Below are 22,338 nucleotides of genomic sequence, written 5' to 3'. Positions count from 1 at the left end.
AGTCCCGAACCTGGTGGCTTAAACTCATGCTCGATGCCTGTGGGTGTGTGCCCAAGATCCTGAGAGGAGAATGGAGGAGGAGAGATTGCTGTGTGGCCATTCCCTCGGGGTGATTTCTCACTTTCTGTCTCTCTGTCTCTCTCTGCCTTTCTGGCGAGCACACGTGCCCTATACCAAAAACTTCTCAAAAAAAAAAAAAAAAAAGAAAGAAAAGAAAAGAAGGGTCTATAAGCACAATTCACTGTGACTCACATGTTTAGTATGTGAATGTCCGTGAGGTGTGAATGACACAATGAACTCTAGAGGATGGAAGGGAATGAATTGTCCTCATAATTCATAAGACTTTATTATGAATTTATTTTAAAATGAAAAAAGTATGCCAAGTCTGTTTAGGGGTACATTTGTTGAAATAGTTGAGTTATGATTTAAAATGAAAGGAGTATTGAGTTCCCAAATAGTTGAGTTTTAACACAAACAAGTATGGAGAGTCCTTACTTTAGATTGTTCCAGTGTGCACAGATTTCAGTTATAATAGTTTACTTTAAAACACCAGTTCTTCAACACTACAATTCAAAATCCAGTTATCACAATATGTCATTTGCAGTTAATTATATAAAATACAAACTTTAGTGCTAGCTCTTTTTAAAAAAGTTTATTTCTTTCAGCCAGTGGGTGGCATGGTGATTAGGGCACTGGACTTACACATAGCTAACCATGGATTGGGACCTGGACCTGGCAGCTTGCTTTCTCATTTTCTTTCTCCCTCTGTGTCTCTGCCTCTCTGTCTCTTCTTGGTGAGCACATGTGCTCTATAGCACATTAAAAAATAGTAATGAATTCTTTCAGAAAAACAGTTTATTTTTTATGGGAGAGTGAGAGTAAGACAAGGACCCCAGAGAAGGTCTTGCCATGTTGTATCTGCCAGCCAGCCAGGATTAAGGGTGCACCACGGGCATGCCCAGAGTGTTTAGGCTGACCCAGGCTCTGAAATTCAGGACTTCCCATATGGCTTCAGCATCTCTCAGTGGCACTCCACCACTAGTACCCGGGCCACTGCTTGCTCTATAGTCCTCAAATCACTGTGAACAAGATATGTACATCATGATCTGTGAACAGTCATGTTGCTTCTTTCACAGTCTGTTCATGATTACTTACTATGCATCTTTTACCCAGTTCACCCACACACAGCAAAGCATGTATTTGTGTTGCTTTCTTGTCTCTGTTACCAAACATGTAAAAATGGATAACAAAATTAAAAATGGATAACAAAATCATTTTAGTCCACTTTTCTATTACTGTAAATTCCACAGACTGGGTAATTTATAGATGAATTTACCACTTATAAATGTATTATACATTATTATATATAACAACAAATAACATACACATATGTAGTTGTATAATATGTTATGTAATTCATATATATATATTTTTTTAAGGGAATGGGTATTTAATCATCTCCAGGGTGCTTTCTGGAGTGGATGTGGGGCCTTTGGCAGAGCTCTGGCTAATGGGAGCAGCAGGTGCACTTCAGCCAGGACCAGGCAGGATGGCAAGCCCCAAGGCCTGGCTAGAGTCAGCCAGCATTGGGGCCATTGCTTAAGACAACTACTGAGATGGGTGGGGGGGTAATGCTTCCTGTGAGTGGGTAGGGGGCCCAGCTGGGGGAGACTCCCAGGTCAGGAATGATGGGGGGCTGGTCATAAGGTCCCTTGAGGTCAGGTAAGGGCTGTGATGAGAGTCCTGCAGGAGAGCCAGTGCGACTCAGGCCAGCTTCAGGAACTCCTGCAGGGTGTTCTGCTCCACAACTTCCAGGAAGAGCTCATAGTCCCCACAGTACCGGTTCCCATTGACAATCTGGGGTGGGTTGGCCTTGGGGTTGCATGTCATCTGGCAGGGTGTTGTCCCGAGAGATATCCACTAGCTGGTATTGGATGCGCTTCTCGTCCAGGATGCAGGTCACCTCGCTCTGCTGGGACTTGATCTCATGGGAGCCGGTGACTGGCGTGCTGTAAACGTGCAGGCTGCTCATGCTGCATGTGAGCAGGGGCCACACACAGGCAGTGGCGGCACGGTGTAATTCATATATTCTATAGCTGGCTAATAGGAATAAAGGTGTCATAGAAGTGTTAATTTTGTTTATCATCTGTATATTTACAAAACACACATGGAGCCTTCAAAAAGTTCATGAAAATGATGAAAAACACTGCATGAATTTCATTTTGCACCAAACTAAATTGTACTTTAATTTCATTTTTCCATAAACTTTCTGAAGTAGCCTCATATATTCAGCTCACAGTTTTGAAGGTCCAAGGTTGCTGGTGAAGACTGCAGAATCCCGAGCTGTGGGCATCACATTGGGAGAGGGCAAGAGTGTGTGTCAGTGCTGGTCTTTCTCTTTCTCTAAAGCCACCAGTGTTCCATCATGAGGGACCCATCCTAATGACCTTATTTAATCTTAATTACCTCCCAAAGGCCCCACCTCTTAATACCATAGTTATGTTAAGTTTCCACCCTCCTTAATACTGCAGTAGCAATCAAATTCAGCTCATGAATTTTGGAAGGACATATTTAAACCACAGCAGGCTTGATAGAGAGGGGTTACTGCTATGTCAAAAGCTTATAATAGAGGGCCAGCAGGTGGCATGGTAGTTAAAGGCACCGCATTCCCACATGGCCGACTGTGGTTCAAGTCCTAGATCTGGTGGCTAGCTTTCTTGCTTTCTGTTTCTCTCTCTCTCTGGTCAAATTAAAAAATAATAATAATGAATGAAATTAAAGAATTTTTTTAAAGTGTATCATAGTAACAGCTGTCATAGAAGAGGGACCAACTCAGAGTTGATGCTTAGACTTCTGAGAGGACCATACACAACTGGTTTTGAAAGTGATGAAAGATGCTGGAGGGATGCACACAAGAGCCAGAAATGGGAGCATCTTCCCCTTTCCTTCCTCTTTGAAGAGCTTCCCATTAGCAGAACATAACTGGAAGCCAGTGGTCAAGTTAGTATGGAAAATATAGTTTGCAGACACCCAATGTTGGCATTAGAGAGCCAAATACTGAAGGGTTTGATTGGGTCTGAGAGATTCTAGGTAAACAACTGCCATAGCTGCCATCACCCTTTCTGCCAGGAAAGTTGACAGAATAAGATTGTTAATGCTCTTGTTAATGTGCCCCAATCTCTGAAGAGACACAGCTACAAGGCCACTGTCATCGGTCTACCACAACTTCTAAATCATTCAGGATACAAATGGATGCTCAAATATCAACAAGAGGTCAGTTATGACTGCTCTTTTTTGGTCCATACAACTCAGGCTTTTTTCTTCCCCCAAAGGCTATCCTTGTTCTTTGCTAATAGTTTATTTCAATTTTTAATCCTCAAATGGCTAACCTTTGTGTGATTCCCTCTTCCAGGATCTTTACTTGTCTTTTATCTATTCTCAGGCAGTGGAGTTCTTTCTTTTTTTTTACTTCCTTTCTCATTTGCCTCTCCATTTCTGGTAATGAGGTATCCTGGGTGTTGATTCTTTGAGAATGTCTTTCAGTTTGCTACTCAAAGAAAAAGAGGCTAAGAAATCTGAGATTTTAGTATTTTTCAACTTTCTATGTTTCTTTCTCATACTACACCTGCTGGCCCACTTGGAAAAAAAAAGTCTATCCCTCCAGAGAATTTTAAGATCATGCTCCAAAAAAGTAAACAGTAGCTTGAACTTATTTCTTAATATATTAGGTCGTTGGAAAAATCACAATTCATTTTTGCATAGAAAAGTAGAAAAATATGTCATGACTTTTCCGATGACCTAATACTTGTTTTCTTTTACATACATTTTTGTACACTTAAATATTGTGTGCAATACGCACAACATTTGAGCCATCTGAAAGTACTATTAAGAGGGGTCAGCAGGTGGCGTAGTGGTTAAAGTGCTAGATTCCCACATAGCCAACTGCATTGTGGGTCCTGGACCCAACAATTTGGAAATCATGTCAGTTGTCTGTATGTGCATGCCTCAAATCTTAGAACAAATGTGTGTGTGTCTGTGTGTGCCTAAAAATCCTAGAGGAGAGTGGAGGAGAAGGGATTACAGTGTGGCCATTCCCCTTGAAGGATGATTTCTCTTTTCTCTCTGTCTCTTTCTTTCTGGCAAGTGCAGGCATATATGGCAATAACCTAAAAAAAAGGAAAAAAAAGTATTATTAAGATAGTTTTGGGGTTCCTTCCATCTCTCATTCAGTAGTGGCAACAAAATTTCTCCCCTGGTTTTTTTTTTTTTTTTTTTTTTTTTTTTTTTGCTATAGGGCACGTGCGCTCGCCAGAGAGGGAGACAGAAAGCAAGAAATCACCCCCTAGGGGGATGGCCATGCCGCAATCCCTTCTCCTCCATTCTTCTCTAGGGATCTTGGGCGCACACGCACATGCGCCTGGCATGAGTTTAAGCCACCGGGTCTGGGACTCAAAACCACAGTCTACTACATGGGAGTTCAGCGACATAGCCATTACACTAACTGCTGGTCCCTGTCAGTATATCTTAATGGAAGAAAATGATTCAAGTTTATATAGTGAAAATCAAGAAATAACTATAATTTCCTAGATCTTTTTTTTCAGATATGTCTTGGATATGCTAAGAAGCTGTAAGAAAGATACCAAACAGTTCAGCTGACCAGTGCCTGCTCTTCATTGCATTCTTTTGTGTTTTATATTTAATTTACATTTAAAATAATTTTTGATTTACATATAACCATTGTACATCTTTGTGGGATATGGTTTTTCAATGGTTATGTTGCTAGACTCCCATGTAGTCAACCATGGTTTGAGTTCCAGACCCAGAGACTTGAAACTCATGCTGGGTGTGTGTGCATGCATGCCCAAAATCCAAGAGAACAGATAAGGGATAGTGGCATGGCCACTCCCCCTGGAGGAATGTCTCTCTGTCTCTCCAGCAAGCATACGCACTCTATAGCAAAATCTCTCTCTCTAAAAAAAAAAAAAAAATTCAGTGCACCTTTTGTATTTATTTTATTAGTTCTTTTAAAAAATTTACTTATTTTATAGTCATTCACTATATAGCATTGCAGCATATAAAATAAGTTTTCCCATCTAGAATACACTATATGTTGGTTCAGTCAAAGATATTACCATATATTATCTTAACAAATAATTTTCCATTTCTTGTTTCTTATATATTTTACTTCTTTTTTCCCTCTTGCATTTTATTAGTTTTTTTTGATATATGTAGAATATTCTGTGCACCTTTGGTATTCATTTTGCTAGATTTTTTGATATATGTATATTAGATTGGCAACACTTTTTTTTTTTAACTCCATTGTGGTACATTCTTCCATAACCTATTCGCCTTGTTTACATGCATTTTTGTGTAGGTTGGTTATTTTTTTTTCCAGGTTCTACCCCTACTCTCCCTTTCCCTCTCCATCTGTTTTACTATTTTTTTTTGTTTGTTTTACTATTTTTTATAGCACACTTTTGGAGGCATCTCACTTTGATTTAAAAAACATATATCATGGACAATCAGGTGATCTAGTTGTAAGGTGACTGGATTCCCTCATGGTAGACCACAGTTCAAGTCCTGGACCTGGTGTCTTCAAAATCATGCCAGACATGTGCACAGGCATGCCCAAAATCCCAAGAGAAGCATGGAGGAGAAAGGATTGTGGTACAGCCATCCTTCTTTGGGGTGATTTTTCACTTTCCCTCTCTCTGTCTCTCTTCTCTCTGGCATATGCCCTACGGCAAAAAATCTAAATCTAAATATCATCATATATAACTTACATATATAGTTATATAACATATAATACACACATATATATGAAGGGACTTCAAAAAGTTTGTGAAGAAATGGAATTAAATTATGAGTTCATTTTGGTGCAAAAAATGTGAAATACATGCATAATTTTTCATAATACACATTTTCCATGAACTTGTTGAAGACCCTTTGTATATATTCTATAGCTGGTTAATAAGAATAAACACTTCACAGACAATGTTAGTTTTGTTCATCATGTACACATTTATATATCCATACACACATAAATACAAGTGATCTTTAACTAGTTTATGGAAATGCATATTATGGAAAAACTACATGGGTTTCAAAATTTTTGTACCAAAAGCTCAAACGTGGATTCCACTTTCTACAACTTTTTGAAGTACCCTTGTATATGAATGTGTATATACATGTACAAATATCCACACATACACGTTTATGACAAACAAAACTAACTTTTTTTATACTATTAATTTCATTTTTTTGAGAGGTTTTTGCTATAGGGTGCATGCACTTGCCAGAAAGACAGAGACAGAGAGACAGAAAGCAAGAAATCACCCCCCAGTGGGGATGACCACGCCACAATCCCTTCGCCCCCATTCTCACGCACACCCTCCCAGCGTGAGTTTAAACCACTGGGTCCAGGATTCGAACCATAGTCGACTACAGAGAGTCCAGTGACATAGCCATTACACTAACTGCTGGTCCCTTTATAGTATTAATTATTTTCTTTTTTGGGAGAGGTTTTTTTTTTTTTTTTTTTGCTATAGGGCGCGTGTGCTCACCAGACAGACAGAGACAGACAGAGAGACAGAAAGCAAGAAATTACCCGCCAGGGGGGATGGCCATGCCGCAATCCTCTCTCCTCCACTCTCCTCTTGGGATCTTGGGCACACACGCACATGCACCCAGCGTGAGTTTAAGTTACCGGGTCAAGGACTCGAACTGCAGTCGACTACGTGGGAGTCCAGTGACACAGCCATTACGCTAACTGCTGGTCCCTAGTATTAATTTTTATAAACCAATTATAACACTAAAATGTATTCTAGGGGGAAGAATTTTAGGTGACCTGAATTTTAGTTCAGGTTATAATAGTATATAGCTTTCTGATCCATGCAAAGGCATATAACTTCTTTGGATCTCACATTGCCTATCTGCTATTAGAATGAATCAGCTCAACAGTGGCAAGTAAGGTTTATCTTGACCACCAAATCCAGAAGGCAGCCTATTAAGTGCTGAGTTGAGAAAGAGCATCATGATCAACTAGTGCTATCTGCTGTAGATGCAGAAGGTGGAATGTGGGTTCTGAAAACCATATAATAGCTGTTGTCCTAAACTAGATTGCCTCCAAGGCCACTGGATTATACCATGTAATTCCAGTTATTTATCATTTAATTTTAAATTGGTAAACATAAACTGAAAAAAAAAAAAGCAAATATTGAAGTTCCCTGATTTAAGTTTAGATTTTGTAAAAACATACTTTTTTCTTGGAAGTAAAAATGAAGAAAGAAAATTCTGCCAGAACTTTTTAGGAAGTGTTTTAAGATAATATAAATGTATCTTCTTTCACTCTTTCATTCTTTTGTGAAATATTTATTAAGTACTAACTTTGAAATTGACACAGTGCTGGGAGTTGAATATTTTCTGAACTGAATTGAAATGGGAGACTGAAAGATGAATAAGCCTTTTCTCTTGTGGAGTTCATGGCCCAGTGGAAAAGGCAGACATCCTAGTAGGTAATTATAATACAATATGTTAATGCTTTAATGGTTGAGTGAAGCCAAGAAAATGAAATGACTAACTTTGTCTCAAGGAGTTTGCTGCAGGTTCCACAGAAGAGGTGACATCTGAGCTGAATGTTCATGAATGAATAAAAATTCATTCTTAAGAGGATGGTTAGGCATTTTTTCACTATTGAAAGAAGAATTTCTGCCCAGAAATAATTTGTAATTTTTTGGTTATTTGGGTGGAGTCTAGAAACTTCAAAATTTTAAAATTAATTTTAATTTTACGGACTTTTGCCATAGGGTTTGTGTGCTCACCAGAGAGACAGTGAGAGGGATAGTTAGAAATCACCCCCCAGGGGGTTTGACCATGCTGAAATCTCTTCTTCTTCAATCTCCTCCTGGGATTTTGGGCAGTCACGTACATGCACCTGGGACGGGAACCATGGTAGGCCATGTGGGACTCCAGTACCTTAACAACTATACAACCTGCTGCCCCCAAAGTATCATTGTTAATGATTATCCTGAAGTTTGTATGAAAAGGTGTAGTCTGACAATGTGAGGCCGGGGATGTGATTTGACTACCTAGAGAAGAGATGAGGCATTTCAGATGAGAGTTTGTCTAAACCCTGAGTAGCTACCTCAGGGATCAGCTTGAAAGAGAGATGACACAGCTGTGCTGACCACAATGGGAGGCTCAGGGAGAATGGAGCACTGGAAGGGCTCATCAGGGAATTTGTGAGAGGATTTGGAGAGTGGTAGCTGGAAACCAAGGGCCTTCCAGGAGAGAAGCTAGCTTCTTCAGGGATCTAAAAAAACGGGCAAGAGGATAGTGCAGCAGAAACACACCTAGATCTGGTTTAGGAAGGTCCCAGGTTTGCATCCCAAGTCTCCCTCTACTTGCCAGGTGTGTGTACAAGTGTGTCAGTGATCCAGGTGGCTAAGACTGGGGGTGGTTGTACCATACAGACCCCAATGAAGCTTCATATTTCTTATGGAAGAAATAAAAATAAACAAACTTGGGACCAGCAGATGGCATAATGTTTCCATCGCCCGCTGGATTCTCATGTAGTTGATCATGGTTCAAGTCCCTGACCCAGTGGCTTAAAACTCATGCTGGATGCGTGTATGTGCATGCCCAAGATCCCAAGAGGAGATTAGAGGAGAAGAGATTGTGATGTGGCCATTCCCTCTGGGGGGTGATTTCTCGCTGTCTCTCCAGTGAGCGTATGTGTGCCCTATAGCAAAATTTCTGGGGGAAAAAAAAAAAAAACCCTTAAAAATAAAGCAGTATCTCATGCTAGAGAATAACAGTGAAGTGTTAAGTTATGAGAAGGACCAATGAAAGAGAGTTCAACAAGAAGACTTGATGGTGAGAAAAAAGGTTATATAAAACCCTTAGAGGGAGAAACTGATTGTTTATTAGTGAGTAAAAATCTCATTATTAATATTTGTAAAAGAAAAAATTAGGGAGAAAAATACCCTTACTCTGTAGATTGTATTGGTTTTGGGGTCAAAAGTAGAAAAAATGTCACACCTTGGACCTTCTTGGAGGAATGAGATCCAGATTCTAACTCCTCCTCTCTATAGGTATTGAAAACTGTTGGAGTGCTGACCCCATAGTGTGCTGGTTAAGCTCTATGCATTGGGATGCAGGTACCACATGGCTGAACACAGATCAAATCCTGGCCTTAGCAAGTTGAAGAATATTCCAGGTGCATGTGTGTACACGTCCTAAATCTTTTTTTGTTTTTTTTTGGAGAAGTTTTCGCTATAGGATGAGTGTGCTCGCCAGACAGACAGAGAAAGACACAGAGACAGAAAGCGAGAAATCACCCCCTGGGGGGATGGTCATGCCGCAATCCCTTCTCCTCCATTCTCCTCTCGGGATCTTGGGCACGCACGCACACGCGCCCGGTGTGAGTTTTAAGCCACTGGGTCCAGGACACAAACTGTGGTTGACTACGTGGGAGTCCAGCAACATAGCGATTACGCTAACTGCTGGTCCCACGTCCTAAATCTTGATAGGATAGAGAAATGAAGAAAAAGGATTGTATCAAGAGCAAGCCTTGGGGATGCTTTTTCTTTCTCTTTCAATGATAAATGCATGTGCCTTCTGGTAATTAAAAAAATAGAATAAAAACAAAACTGTTGGGGACCCGAAGCAACTACTGCTCTGATTTCTATCACTGTATATTAGTTTTGCATACTCTAGAACTTCATATAAATGGACTCATCAGTTTAAAAAAAGAGAGATGAATGGTTGATATATAAGGTAAAAATAATTACAAATCTGAATATGGATACATGATTGCTATAATTTAAATGTGAACCGTAAAAGTTTATGTGTTGGTATTTGGTTATATGGGGAGGTATTAACAGGAAAGTTAACCCTATTATAGGATTAAGAGGTAGAGCTTTTGTGATTAGAGTGGGGTTTCCATTATTGGCTCCTAATAACTTTGTAAAGAGATAGGGAGAGACCAGAGGGACGCATGGACACAGACATGCTTTCCGGCTCTTTATCATGTTGTGGTGCAACAGCAAGACCCTCACCAGATACCCACGCCATGGTTGTGGACTCCTCAGCCTCCAAAACTGTGAGCTGAATGAACCTCTATTTTCTGAAATTACTCAGATTCAGGCATTTTTCTTATTAGCAACAGAATGAACTAGAACAATGACAATAGATACATTTATGTTTGTTTATTAAGAAGTTATAGTTTCCCAAAAAGATATACTATAAATAAGTGTATTTATTATTTAGCATATGAAATTAATTACGCTTTGAAACTATAGTCTAAGGCGTTAAAGTTATTGCCCGTCTTGGGACCAGCAGATGGCATAATAGTTATGTCACTGCACTCCCACATAGTCAACTGTAGTTTGAGTCCTGGACCTAGTGGCTTAAAACTCATGCTGCGCATGTGTGCGTGCATGCCCAAGGTCCAAAGAGGAGAATGGAAAAGAAGGGATTGTTGTGTGGTCATCCCCCTGGGAGTGATTTCTCACTTTTTGTCTCTCTGGCAAGTGCATGCACCCTATAGCAAATATCTCTCTAAAAAATAAAAAAAGTCATTGCCCACCTGTATGTTTATATTTAGGTGTATGACTAAACACATACTTATGAAGCTATATTAATAAGCCCTCTACTTTATTATATGGATAATGCACAAAAAGAAAATTAGAATTTGAGTTCATTTTTTTCCTGTAAAATAACAAAGTTATTCTCTTCCTGACTAGCACAAGTTTCCTTTTATCACCAAAATAATCTGTTAATTCTCAGTGTTTTTTGACATATTATTAAATAATTTCTGTAAAGAGTCTTTACTTTTGAAAAAAGTTAAGTTCCTTATAGCTGTTGTTTATGGCTGTGTGACTTTGCAGTGTTAACTGTAAATATTTCTTCTGCATAAATACTTATGGCAAATTCTATCTCCTCTATTAATTATTTTCCAAAATTCAGAATAATAAAGCTAAGGGAACCAGCAGTTAGCGTAATGGTTATGTCGCTAGACTCCCACGTAGTTGACCGTGGTTTGCGTCCCGGACCCGGTGGCTTAAAACTCACGCTGGGCGCATGTGCGTGCGTGTGTGCCCAAGATCCCGAGAGGAGAATGGAGGAGAAGGGATTGCGGTGTGACCATCCCCCCTGGGGGGTGATTTCTCGCTTTCTGTCTCTATGTCTCTCTCTGTCTGTCTGGTGAGCGCACACGTCCTATAGCGAAAACCTCTCCAAAAAAAAGAAAAGAATAATAAAGCTAATAAGAGGTACAAAAAAAATTAAAATAAAAGACGGAAAAAACAAATCATTGCAAGAGGTAAGGGTGCACCTGACTTCAAATTTCTCTAATGTAGACTCATGTGTTGTTTGGAGAATTTTGTCACTGAGTCCTGACTATGTGTTGGCATACCCAGTAGGAAGAGTTAGCAGTTGAATTTATTGCTTTTAATTTTAAAAAAATTATTTATTTTAATTTAATTAATTATCTTTAGTATTATTTTAATTTGCTGTAGGGCACATGCACTTAGGAGAGAGAGCGAGAGAGCGAAAGTGAGAAAGCAAGCTGCCAGGTCTAGGACCCAAACCATGGTTGACCATGTTGGAGTCCAGTGCTTTAATCACCATGACATCTGATGGCCCCTGAATTTGCTTTTTAAATTGCCTGTCCCCAGCATATGAGCCTGATTAGGCCATGATTGGCTTCTAGAGTAGTCTAGACCTTCTCTTGAGTGAAACTTGTCAGGGGGCTGAACAGTGAGGACTTTGTTCATTGAACCCACTGGAAAAGCACATTTCTAGCTTAAAAGAAACCAGATGTGTTTGAGGAATAACTATGTAGTTCAGTAAGGCACACACAATTGAGGCAGAGCTAGGAGAAACCAACTTTTAGTTTCAAGTTAGATACATTATTTTCTGGCTTTGAGTTGTGTGTGGAGGTATGTGTATTTAATTTTGGTAAATTTTTTCCTTGCCTTTTTTTTTTTTTTTCCCCTCGGTAACCTGGAAGAAAATTTCACAGGGCATACTATGATTCTTGTTGTATATAAAGAGTATTTTGTTCTACTTTGGGAAAATATTAGGGAGTATCTACTTAAGCTATAAATTGATATTAATATATATGTGTACATTCGAAAATCCAGTATCAATATCCATTAATATTTTCTGACTTTGGTATCCTTCCTTTTTCTTTTTTTTTTAAGATTTGTTTAATTTAGTTTAATTAATTTATTTATTTTTGATTTGACCAGAGATGAACAGAGAGAGAGAGGGAAAGTAAGAAAGCATGCCACCAGGTCTGGGACTCAAACCACTGTCAACTATGTGGGAGTCAAGCACCCCTAACCACCACACCACCTTCTGGCCTGGTATCCTTCCTTTTTCTAAAAAGAATTTAAGAAGCTGGGAGCACTGGAGCAGGCCAGTCACTCTTGTGTATATATATATTTAGCCTTAAGATACACATGTATGGGCCTTTTCAGTCTTTTCATCTAAAATCATTGATATCTTGCCAGAAAATTGTGTGCATGTGTGTGGTGTGTAGGGGAATAAAAGAGAAATTGTAAATTCATATAGAGAAGAACTGAGGACAATAGATCAGATCCCTGTTTTCAAACAGGATTCTCTACTCTCTAAGAAATTTAGGGTTGTAAAATATTCTATTAATCTGAAGACTAATACAACTGTAAGACCTAGGTAAAGCAAAGACAACCAGCTCTAGCACTTTTCTACCTTTTTACTTGATAGGATTGTGGATCATTAGTGGTAGGAATGACAGAGGGCAGACACTCGACAAATTCATGAACTGGACGCCCACCATCTTGTAGGTATGGATTGTGTTCTAAGGTGTCGTACGCCTGCGCCTCTGTGCAGGCTCACCTTAGTACAATGGGGTGGAGATACATTTAAAGGTGCTGGTTTTGCAGAGGGGACTCCTGCTCTCTTGGCGGTGGAGCTCCTTTAAGAAGGGTGTCTTGAATTTCTTTCCACTGTGCTTGGCTAGTAAAATCTTGAACTTTTTTTTCAGTCCTACAGCCTATCGTATAAGAACTCAGCTCTCCAATCTTATCTGTTTTCCAATATAGGATAAACATGTTGGGTTTAGTTCAATTATGAATGCTGATAATATTCATTTGGTACAATTTATATTCTTCTTTTATCTTTTTATTTTTGACAGTTTAGGCTGGGGCATAAAGCCTAATTATATTCTTGGCATCCTCCCTTAGAACTTTTAAATCAGTTCATGAGGCTTTCAGCATGGCTCATGTCATTTATCCATCAGCATTCAGTCCATTTAATCCCGGCCTCTCAGCCCAGCAGCCCTAGCCCCTGTTGTGAGTGATTGGCCTGCTCCAGTGCTCCCAGCTTCTCCTGTCACATCGCATTTGCATAAAAGAGGACAGATAACCAAATTTGAGCACACAAATGAAAATGCTAAGCGCTAAACCTGTCACAGTTGTTGTTCAACTAATTGTGAAAAATTTGATTTGCTCGCCTTTCACCGTTTGTCATGCGGACCCCCTTCTCCAGTGTGCCTTGGCTCTTGCCTCTGTCTATGTAGCTTTTAAACTCTGGAGCACAAGCAGCCCACCCTGGGGATTACTTACCTCTCCTACCAGCTTTTAATGTTGGCTCATCTTCTTGACTAAATTAGGCCACCATGGCAAACAAACACATAATTAAAAACCCAGGAAAGACAACTGCAGTTGCACTTCCTAAATTGATTTTTATAATGCTGGAGTGTGCCTCCATGTGCTCTTCCATTTGATAATTTTATTTCTTTATATAACCTTTTGGTAGGAGAGACTTAAGTATGGGTGTCATAGCAAGCCTTATGTTAGTAGAAAACCTATGTGCCTCTTTGTTTCTTACTTTCTGTTCTGCTAATAACAAAAATTATATAATAGTTCTCAAAAAGCACATTCCTATTCCCTAATACCTGAGCTGTCATACTTGTATACATTTTTAATCAAGGTTTCAAATGATTGCATTTGAAATAGTATTAGAAACAATAGATATAATTTCCTGGTTTACAAAACTCAGTCACAGGAGCTCTGCTTAAATGACATGTAATGTGGGTGTTTTGAAAATTTGTATGTATAATACGCATACTCTAGTTTGATATTTGTTGTTAAGAGTCTTTAACTATTTGCTTTGCATAGGCATTAGGTTGGTAATTTCTTGATACCTGTTAAAACAAAACATGTGATGTGCTCACAGTCAAAAACTCACTTTCTCGTATTCACAAAGAAAATGTCTCTTTTGTTTATACCAATACCTCTGACTGCTTCACTACAGTAATATGCTCTAATATTAAGGTATGTAATATATTCAAGCAACAGTGAATATAGCATTAACTAAAGTTAAAACCTATTAAGGTCGAATATAGCTTAAATCACCTTTGAGAATTCCAGGATGATGGTCTTGAAACTGTTGAAATGAAATGTGACATTAACAGTGACAGTTTGTGGTTTGCAAAACTTTAATGTAACATCATTTGTTACGCTGTTCCTTTGGGATTTATTTTTAGTAGGTCATCTAAAATAGATTAATGGAAAAACATTTGAATGTATATACATATGCATATAGAGTACATCGTGTGTGCATATAAACACATAATTAAAAACCCAGGAAAGACAACTGCAGTTGCACTTTCTAAATTGATTTTTATAATACATATACATAAACACAATTTCATTTTATATAGTCATATCCTAAAGAAACCAACATATCTTTCTTTTTCACATTCCCTAAGTTGCTGAGGAATTAAATTTAACTTAAAATTTTGAGTGTGCATATATTTATTTACAAAGTTTCATCTCATTTTAGTTCAAAGAAGTTAGATTATGGTATGAAATGCTTAAAACGTACATGATAAATTTGAGTTGATAGAGCTAGGGGAATAATTGAACTCTTATTTTATTTGCACTGCACTGTTTTTTATGTCATTGTAATTTCTTATTTTGTGAATGAAAGTCTCTATAAGCCTATATGTATAAACTTCAAATAGTTATATATGAACAATAATGGTAAATATTACTGATGACAAGTTTTTATGGCTGTAAGATAAAAATCTAGAAAGGCCACAAAAATTAATTCAACATCCTAGAAAGGACTGACTGAAACAATTATCAGAGAAACCTTTCGTTAAAACACTATGGAGTAAGAACAAAATAGAATAAAGAAATATTTATTCTATTTTTTTCTTTTTAAGGTTTTTGCCATAGAGTGTGTGTGCTCACCAGAAAAAGAGATAGTGAGAAAGTGAGTAATCATCCCCTCTCCCCCCCAAGGAGAGATGGCCACACTGTGATTCCTTTTCCTTCATTTTCCTCCTGGAATTTTGGGCATTTATTCACGTGCAACTGGCATAAGTTTCGAGCTGCCTGGTCTGGGACTTGAACCATCATCAACCATGTGGGAGTCCAGTGCCTTAACCATTACACCACCTGCTGGCCCCTATCTATTCTATTTTTACCTCACTCTGAGTTGTGTTCATTTTTTTTTCAGTAATACTTATTCCTTATCCACACATGTTTTATTTTTGCGTTTAGTAACATTGTGAATTTTATAATTACGGAAGTTGCATTAACATCTTGGTTAATAGTTTGGACTTTAGAGCTAGACTACATGATTTTGAATCCTCTCTATACTCACAGTAGCTGTGTGATCTTAGGGATGTTTGTTGTGACCTCCCTCAAATTTCTCTTTTACATAATGGAGATAAGAACAATTTCTTCATAGAATAGTATATTAGCTTTAAATGAGTTAATGCATGTGATGCTTTAGATAAGAATTTGGCAGATAGTAAGTGCTCAAAAAATAGTAGCAATTATTATACTACATTCAAGGTTAATCTTTACTTTTGTCTTTTTCCAGTTTTTTTTAGAATTATTAATTCAATTTAATTTATTACTAGTAGTATAATAATTATTTTTTTGAGAAAGATTTTTGCTATAGAATGTGTGCACTAAGTAGAGAAACAGAGAGACAGAGACAGAAAGTGAGATATCACTCCCTGGGAGGATGGCCATACCTCAATACCTTTTCCTCCATTCTCCTCTCAGGATTTTGGGCACACATGCACCTGTGCTTGGTGAGAGTTTCAAGCCGCTGGGTCTGGGACTCAAATCACAGTTCACTATATGGGAATCCAATGACTTAATCACTATGCCACCTTCTGGCCCCTACTATGTTTCATTTAAAATTTGCTATAGGGCACATGTGTGTGTGTGTGTGTGTGTGAGAGAGAGAGAGAGAGAGAGAGGAGAGAAAGCAAACTGCCAGGTCCAAGACTCAAACTGCGGTCAACCATGTGGAAGTCCAGTGCCTTAACCACCATGTCACCTGCTGGCCCATCATTTGCCTAATTTTAAATACTTCTTAAAGGTTTCTAAACATCATATTTAGCATTTTAATGACATAAAATTCTGTAATTTATCTAATATTTCCTCAACTATTCATATTATTACCAGTTTTTTCTTCTTTTACAAATACTAAGTGACTTCAAAGTGTCTGGAAAAAGAATTAAAGTACCTTTTTTGGTACAAAAATTTTTGAAATCCATGAATAGTTCTTTTCATTCTATTGGTTTTTCAATGAGTATTTTGAAGACCCTCATAGATGCAGCTATTTGTATCTTTTTTTCATTCAGAATCCTTTCCCTCCTATCACTTTCTGTAATAGTTTTCTGAGTTAAATGTCCATATGTGAGATTCCTGTTTTATATGGTATAAACATTTTTTGACTTTTGAATTATACTGCAAAATTGTCACCCAGAGAGATTGAGCAAGTTTACCAGGTCAACTGCAACCTCTGCCTTCACCAGTGTTGGTCTTGCTAGGACTTCTGCCATTATGTCTGCATCATTTCAAAATCTCAGGCAAGGCTGAGAACAGCTCAGCTACTGCCATGGTCTTATGGTTTCATGCCTGACATGCCACTTACTCATTTCACATTAGAATAATTCTTCTCAACCACTGTTTATCTAATGACGTTGTTAGAATTATTTTTCTGTGCAGGACCAGCAGTTGGCATAATGGCTATGTCGCTGAACTCCCATGTAGTCGACCGTGGTTTGAGTCCCGGACCTGGTAGTTTAAACTCACACTGGGCGCGTGTGCGTACGTGCCCAAGATCCTGAGAGGAGAATGGAGAAGAAGGGATAGTGGCATGGCCATCCCCCCTGGGGGGTGATTTATCGTTTTTTGTGTCTCTGTCTCTCTCTGTCTTTCTGGTGAGTGCACGCGCAACAGAGCAAAAACATCTCCCACCCCCCCACCCCCCCAAAAAAGAATTATTTTTCTGTTGCTTCTATTTGAATAAAGTTACAAGTTTTTATTAGTTTGAAATAAGTCATTGGACCAATTGTCATCTATTGTTTCTGTTTTATTCTATTTGGAGACTGTGCAGCCTGGTTTCAAGAATGTGGGCTTTTTGGGACTAGCAGTTAGCATAATGGCTATGTTGCTGGACTCCCATGTAGTCGACCGCAGTTCCCATGTAGTCGACTGCAGTTCAAGTCCCAGACCCGGTGGCTTAAAACTCACGCCGGGTGCATGTGCATGCGTGCCCAAGATCCCAAGAGGAGAATGGAGGAGAAGGGACTGTGGCGTGGCCATGCCCCCTGGGGGGTGATTTCTCACTTTCTGTCTCTCTGTCTCTTTCTGTCTGTCTGGCGAGCACATGCGCCCTAAAAAAAAAATCCTCTCCAAAAAATAAAAGAACGTGGGCTTTCGAGTGAAAGAGATCCAAATTTAAGCCTTTGAGTCCTATTACTTACAAAGTTGTGTAACCTTAGGTAGAGTATGTGAAATTCAATCTTCATCTTTAAGATAAGAACAACCATACTAAACTTGCATGGTTACTGTGATAAAAGGCGTGAAATACTGGCTAGCATTAGGTACCTAAGTATTGGTAGTTCATTTACTCTTTCATTCACTACCGTATTCTACTTCTTATCTTTTCTCAAAGTACTTCCTGCAAGTATTTTTTCTCTGTCTTCTCTAAACTACTGTAAACAACTGAGGTTCTTTTTATTTCTGCTTAATTGGATTTTTTTGAAACCATACTTTACATATTGAGCCTACCAACTTTAACAACAATTTTTTTTTTTTTTTTGGAGAGGTTTTTGCTATAGGGCGCGTGCGCTCGCCAGACAGAGAGAGCCATATGCGCTCGCCAGACAGAGAGAGACATAGAGACAGAAAGCGAGAAATCACCCCCCAGGGGGGATGGTCACACCCCAATCCCTTCTCTGCGCCCGGCGTGAGTTTTAAGCCATTGGGTCTGGGACACGAACCGCGGTCAACTACGTGGGAGTCTAGCGACATAGTCATTATGCTAACTGCTGGTTCCTGGTTCCCAACAGCTTTAACAACAATTTATATTTGGGATTAGAAGATCTTCCAAATGAATGCTTTAACACATAGAAATTTTGTTTGAGTTTTTTTAGTTTAAATTGGGATTAAAAAAACCTGAAGGAATCCATAAATTAATATGGAGCAGAGCTGGAAAAAGAAGAGAAAATATTTATGAAATAATTTCTCTTCCCCGGTGAATAAAATCATTTCCGTACCTGAGTGGTACAAGAAATCCTCTAGGTCTTGGTATTATCAGGATTGGGGGTTAAAGAGACATAACACCAAAAACTCTGGCTAATTATGTTTGCGAAGTGCTTTCCATTCTTTTTGCCCTACTTAAATTTTTAATTGTATAAAATATTTCCCTGACCTTAAGAAACTTGTAAGTTAGTTGAAAAAAACAAACAGAACATTGTTTTTTTTTAAAAAAAATCATAGTTACAGAATACTAAATGAACAATAACACCAGTATGACATGACATAGACTAAGGTTTTCAACTCAATGGTAGGGAAACTACAGCATCTATGTGGTCCCTAAAAGCATTAAAATTTAGTTTAAGCCATAGGAAAAACACCATCACTCTGTTGACCAAATAAAATATATCTGAGCGGCATTCTATGGGATGTTGCGTTGTCCCTGCTTGTGTGTAAATGATATTTATAGAGCTAAGCTTGGTTCAGGAAGTGTTAGGGAGGCACTGGTACTAGATTGTGAATGACAAGTGGAATTTGTTTAGGATAACAGGCCATGTGCCGGGTAGAGAGGTGATGGATGGTGATGAGCAGAGAAGCAAAGTAGATCAGCCAGTGATTTGATTTTATTTTGGAGGCAATTTACACCCAAGACAAAAGCTACAATGGTGAAGAGGAGTTAGTGTTGCAGTCAAGTAGGCAGTGGCAAGTTTCAAGAGGAGTCTCTGTGCTCACCTGGGAGGTTAACATAATAAAAGTAGTGTTTTAGGATGATCGTGCAGGTGGTGTGCTGAAATTGGAAGGTGTAGAAGTCTGCTGAAAGAAAGGCCAGTTAGTGGATGATTTCAAGGGTCCAGGTGCAGGGTTTTAAGCACTAAGGATAATGGTGGTGAAAAAATCAAGAGGGAAGAATATACAAAGGAAATAGTTCATTAAAAAAAATTAATGAGCCTTGAGAGCAGATAAAACTTTGAGAAAGGAAAGGAAGGTTTCAAAGTTCACTGACATTTCAGGGAACCAGCAGTTAGCATAATGGCTATGTCGCTGGACTCCCACGTAGTCGACCGTGGTTTGCGTCCTGGACCCGGTGGCTTAAAACTCACGCCGGGCGCGTGTGCGTGCGTGCCCAGGATCCCAGGAGGAGAATGGAGGAGAAGGGATTGCGGTGTGACCATCCCCCCTGGGGGGTGATTTCTCGCTTTCTGTCTCTCTGTCTCTCTCTGTCTGTCTGGCGAGCGCATGCGCCCTATAGCAAAAACCTCTCAGAAAAAACAAAAACAAAGTTCACTGACATTTCAGACTTGGTAATTTTCCTGCGGGAAAGGCAATTTTCTGTTGGTTGTTCCCCTGCCTAAAACATGTCATATAATCTTACCCACTGGAGTCCACATTCCACATTGTATTGGTTATGAGAATTAGGTCTCTTTTTTGCTGCTCTGGATATGGAGTGTAGGAATTCCCCTTCTAGTATGTGGTAAGATTGGAGTTTAGAGTGGGAAAAAAGTATCTGAAATTGTGTGTGAAGTAAAAATGTTTTAGTGAGATTCTTCATTCATAAACTCTAATGCCTATTACGAATTGTGTCAAGGGTTCTACTGATTTTGTAATGCAATAGTAGCTCGTTCTTCCTTCTTTCCTTTCTTTCTTTTCTTTCTTTCTTTCTTTCTTTCTTTCTTTCTTTCTTTCTTTCTTTCTTTTTCTTTCTTTCTCTTTCTTTCTCTTTTTTTCTTTCTCTCTTTCTTTCTTTCATTTTTGCTATAGGGCATGCATGCTCATCAGAAAGAGGGAGAGACAGAGAGAGTGGTGGGAGAGGAGAGCAAGAGAGAAATCACCCCCTGGAGGGGATGGTCACACCACAATCCCTTCTCCTCCATTCTTGTCTCAGGATTTTGGACATGTATGCACATGCACTCAGTGTGCTTTTCAAGCCACTGGGTCCAAAACTTGAACTGTGGAATCAGCCATGTGGGATCCAGTTGCCTTAACCTCCACAATGCTGGCTGGGCCAATAGTTTTTATTAGGAGCTTTGAGAAATTACAACTGCCAAAATTCAGTTACTGGATGAGTTACTGTTCTGATCCTTCACAGTTGTGGCAGGCATTACCAGTCCTTTCAATGCTGGGATCTTCTCCACCTTTTGGCGAATGAGTGGGCTGCTTTCTCTCAGCTGCTGCTCCTGAGGATAGAAATGCTATGCAATGTGCTTTGGCCAGGAAGAGTGAGTGAAGGCACCACGTGTTAGTAATAACTTGACCCTTTAGCCTACTCTTCCCTCCCATAGCAATTACTGAGTGTGCATGTTGCTATATAGGTGCCCTAAGATTGAAGCAGGTAAGAGTGAAGCAGGTGGAGATCAGCTGCTCTGGAGTTCTGTCTGTCATTCAGACACACAGCAGACCTTGGAGAGTGACAGAACCTTTGGAGGGCTTTTCTTTTTCCTTTTTAATATCACAGCACAATCTAGCTTATCCTGGCTAATGAAAACAACTGAATTGAAAAAAGTAAAATATAAAAAAAGAGGCAATTATAGTATGCTCAAAGCTCTCACTTTGGTTGTTTAAAATGTTTATAGTGATTCAAAGTATAAATCCTTATACTCAGAATATAAATTTTTATAGTCGCGATAATCAGATGTGAAAAGAATAGTAATTATAAGGTAGAAGACAGAGAGCCTAAGAATATAATTAGGTAATAGGCCCAAAATGGAATAAAAAAATAGCTAAGTTTTAAGATGGAGACACAACAGCTCAGTAACAGCTCAGACCTCACTGAACTGCTCGCTCACAAGGAATGACTTGCAGCAGTGATTCAATGATTGACCTGAAGCAAATATGGCAATTCAAGTTTATTCCAGGTCCCCCACATTCCAGGAGAAGATAATGGTCTTTCATGGCCAAAAACTTTTAGACACACAGGATATCATGATCATCATACTCCAAAATTAGAAGAAAAACTGGATCAGTCTAACACGTTCTCCTTAACATAAGGGGAATGCATGCATAAGCCTCTCCTGAGAATAAGCCCTTCCTGACCAAGATAAAATCCCCTTGCCTCAGTTCCTGTTCAGCAACCCATTTTCTAGGACCCCACCTTGTCTGGGATCTGTTCTTTTCTTCAATAAACTCTGCTTTGCTATTCCCACTCTGTGTCTGCATCTCTGATTCATTGTGAGTCACAGGCAAGAATGAGCATTGCTCTCCCACATCAGTAACAGCTAGTATTTATTAAACTCTTATGTGTTAGGGCCTGTACTAACCTTATTTAAGCTCTGTGCACTCTCTCATTTAATTCTATGACAAGCCTTAGAGGAGATGGTTATTATTATTATTATTGAGAGAGAGTTTTTGATATGGGGTATGTGCATTTGCCAGAGAGACAGAGAGAGAGCGAAAGAGAGAAATTGCCCCCAGGGGAATTGCCAGGCTGCAATCCCTCTACCATTCTTCTGTCAGGAATTTGGGCATGCATACACACGTGCCCAGTCTGAGTTTCAAGCTGCCAGGTCTGGGACTCTAACCTTGGTCAGCCATGTGGGTATCCAGTGCCTTAACTACTATGCCAGTCCTGCTGGTCCCAAGACCGCTATTCTGAAGGTCATGCTACAGATGAGGAAACTAAGAACCAAAGAGGTTTAGTAGCTCGTTCACAGTGGAGTCAATGCTCAAACCCAAATTTGTCTGACACTGGATTCTATATGCTTCAACGCTACAAAACAACTGTGACATGTCTATAAAAGGTGAGCAGTAATCAGTACTCTAAGATTGTGTATCCTGTGGTTCC

The 22,338-nt window shown here is 39.1% G+C and overlaps 1 pseudogene; it reads right to left on the bottom strand.

The window, feature by feature from the left end:
• Positions 1-1,764: 1,764 nt before the first annotated feature.
• On the bottom strand, positions 1,765-2,032 carry LOC102482539 (SH3 domain-binding glutamic acid-rich-like protein 3 pseudogene; annotated as a pseudogene).
• Positions 2,033-22,338: the final 20,306 nt, after the last annotated feature.

Source organism: Tupaia chinensis, unplaced genomic scaffold (genome assembly GCF_000334495.1).
Source record: "Tupaia chinensis unplaced genomic scaffold, TupChi_1.0 Scaffold148049_1, whole genome shotgun sequence".
NCBI classification, from domain to species: Eukaryota; Metazoa; Chordata; class Mammalia; order Scandentia; family Tupaiidae; genus Tupaia; species Tupaia belangeri.
Note: the sequence above shows the minus strand (reverse complement) of the source record. Positions and strands in the feature narration are given on the sequence as shown.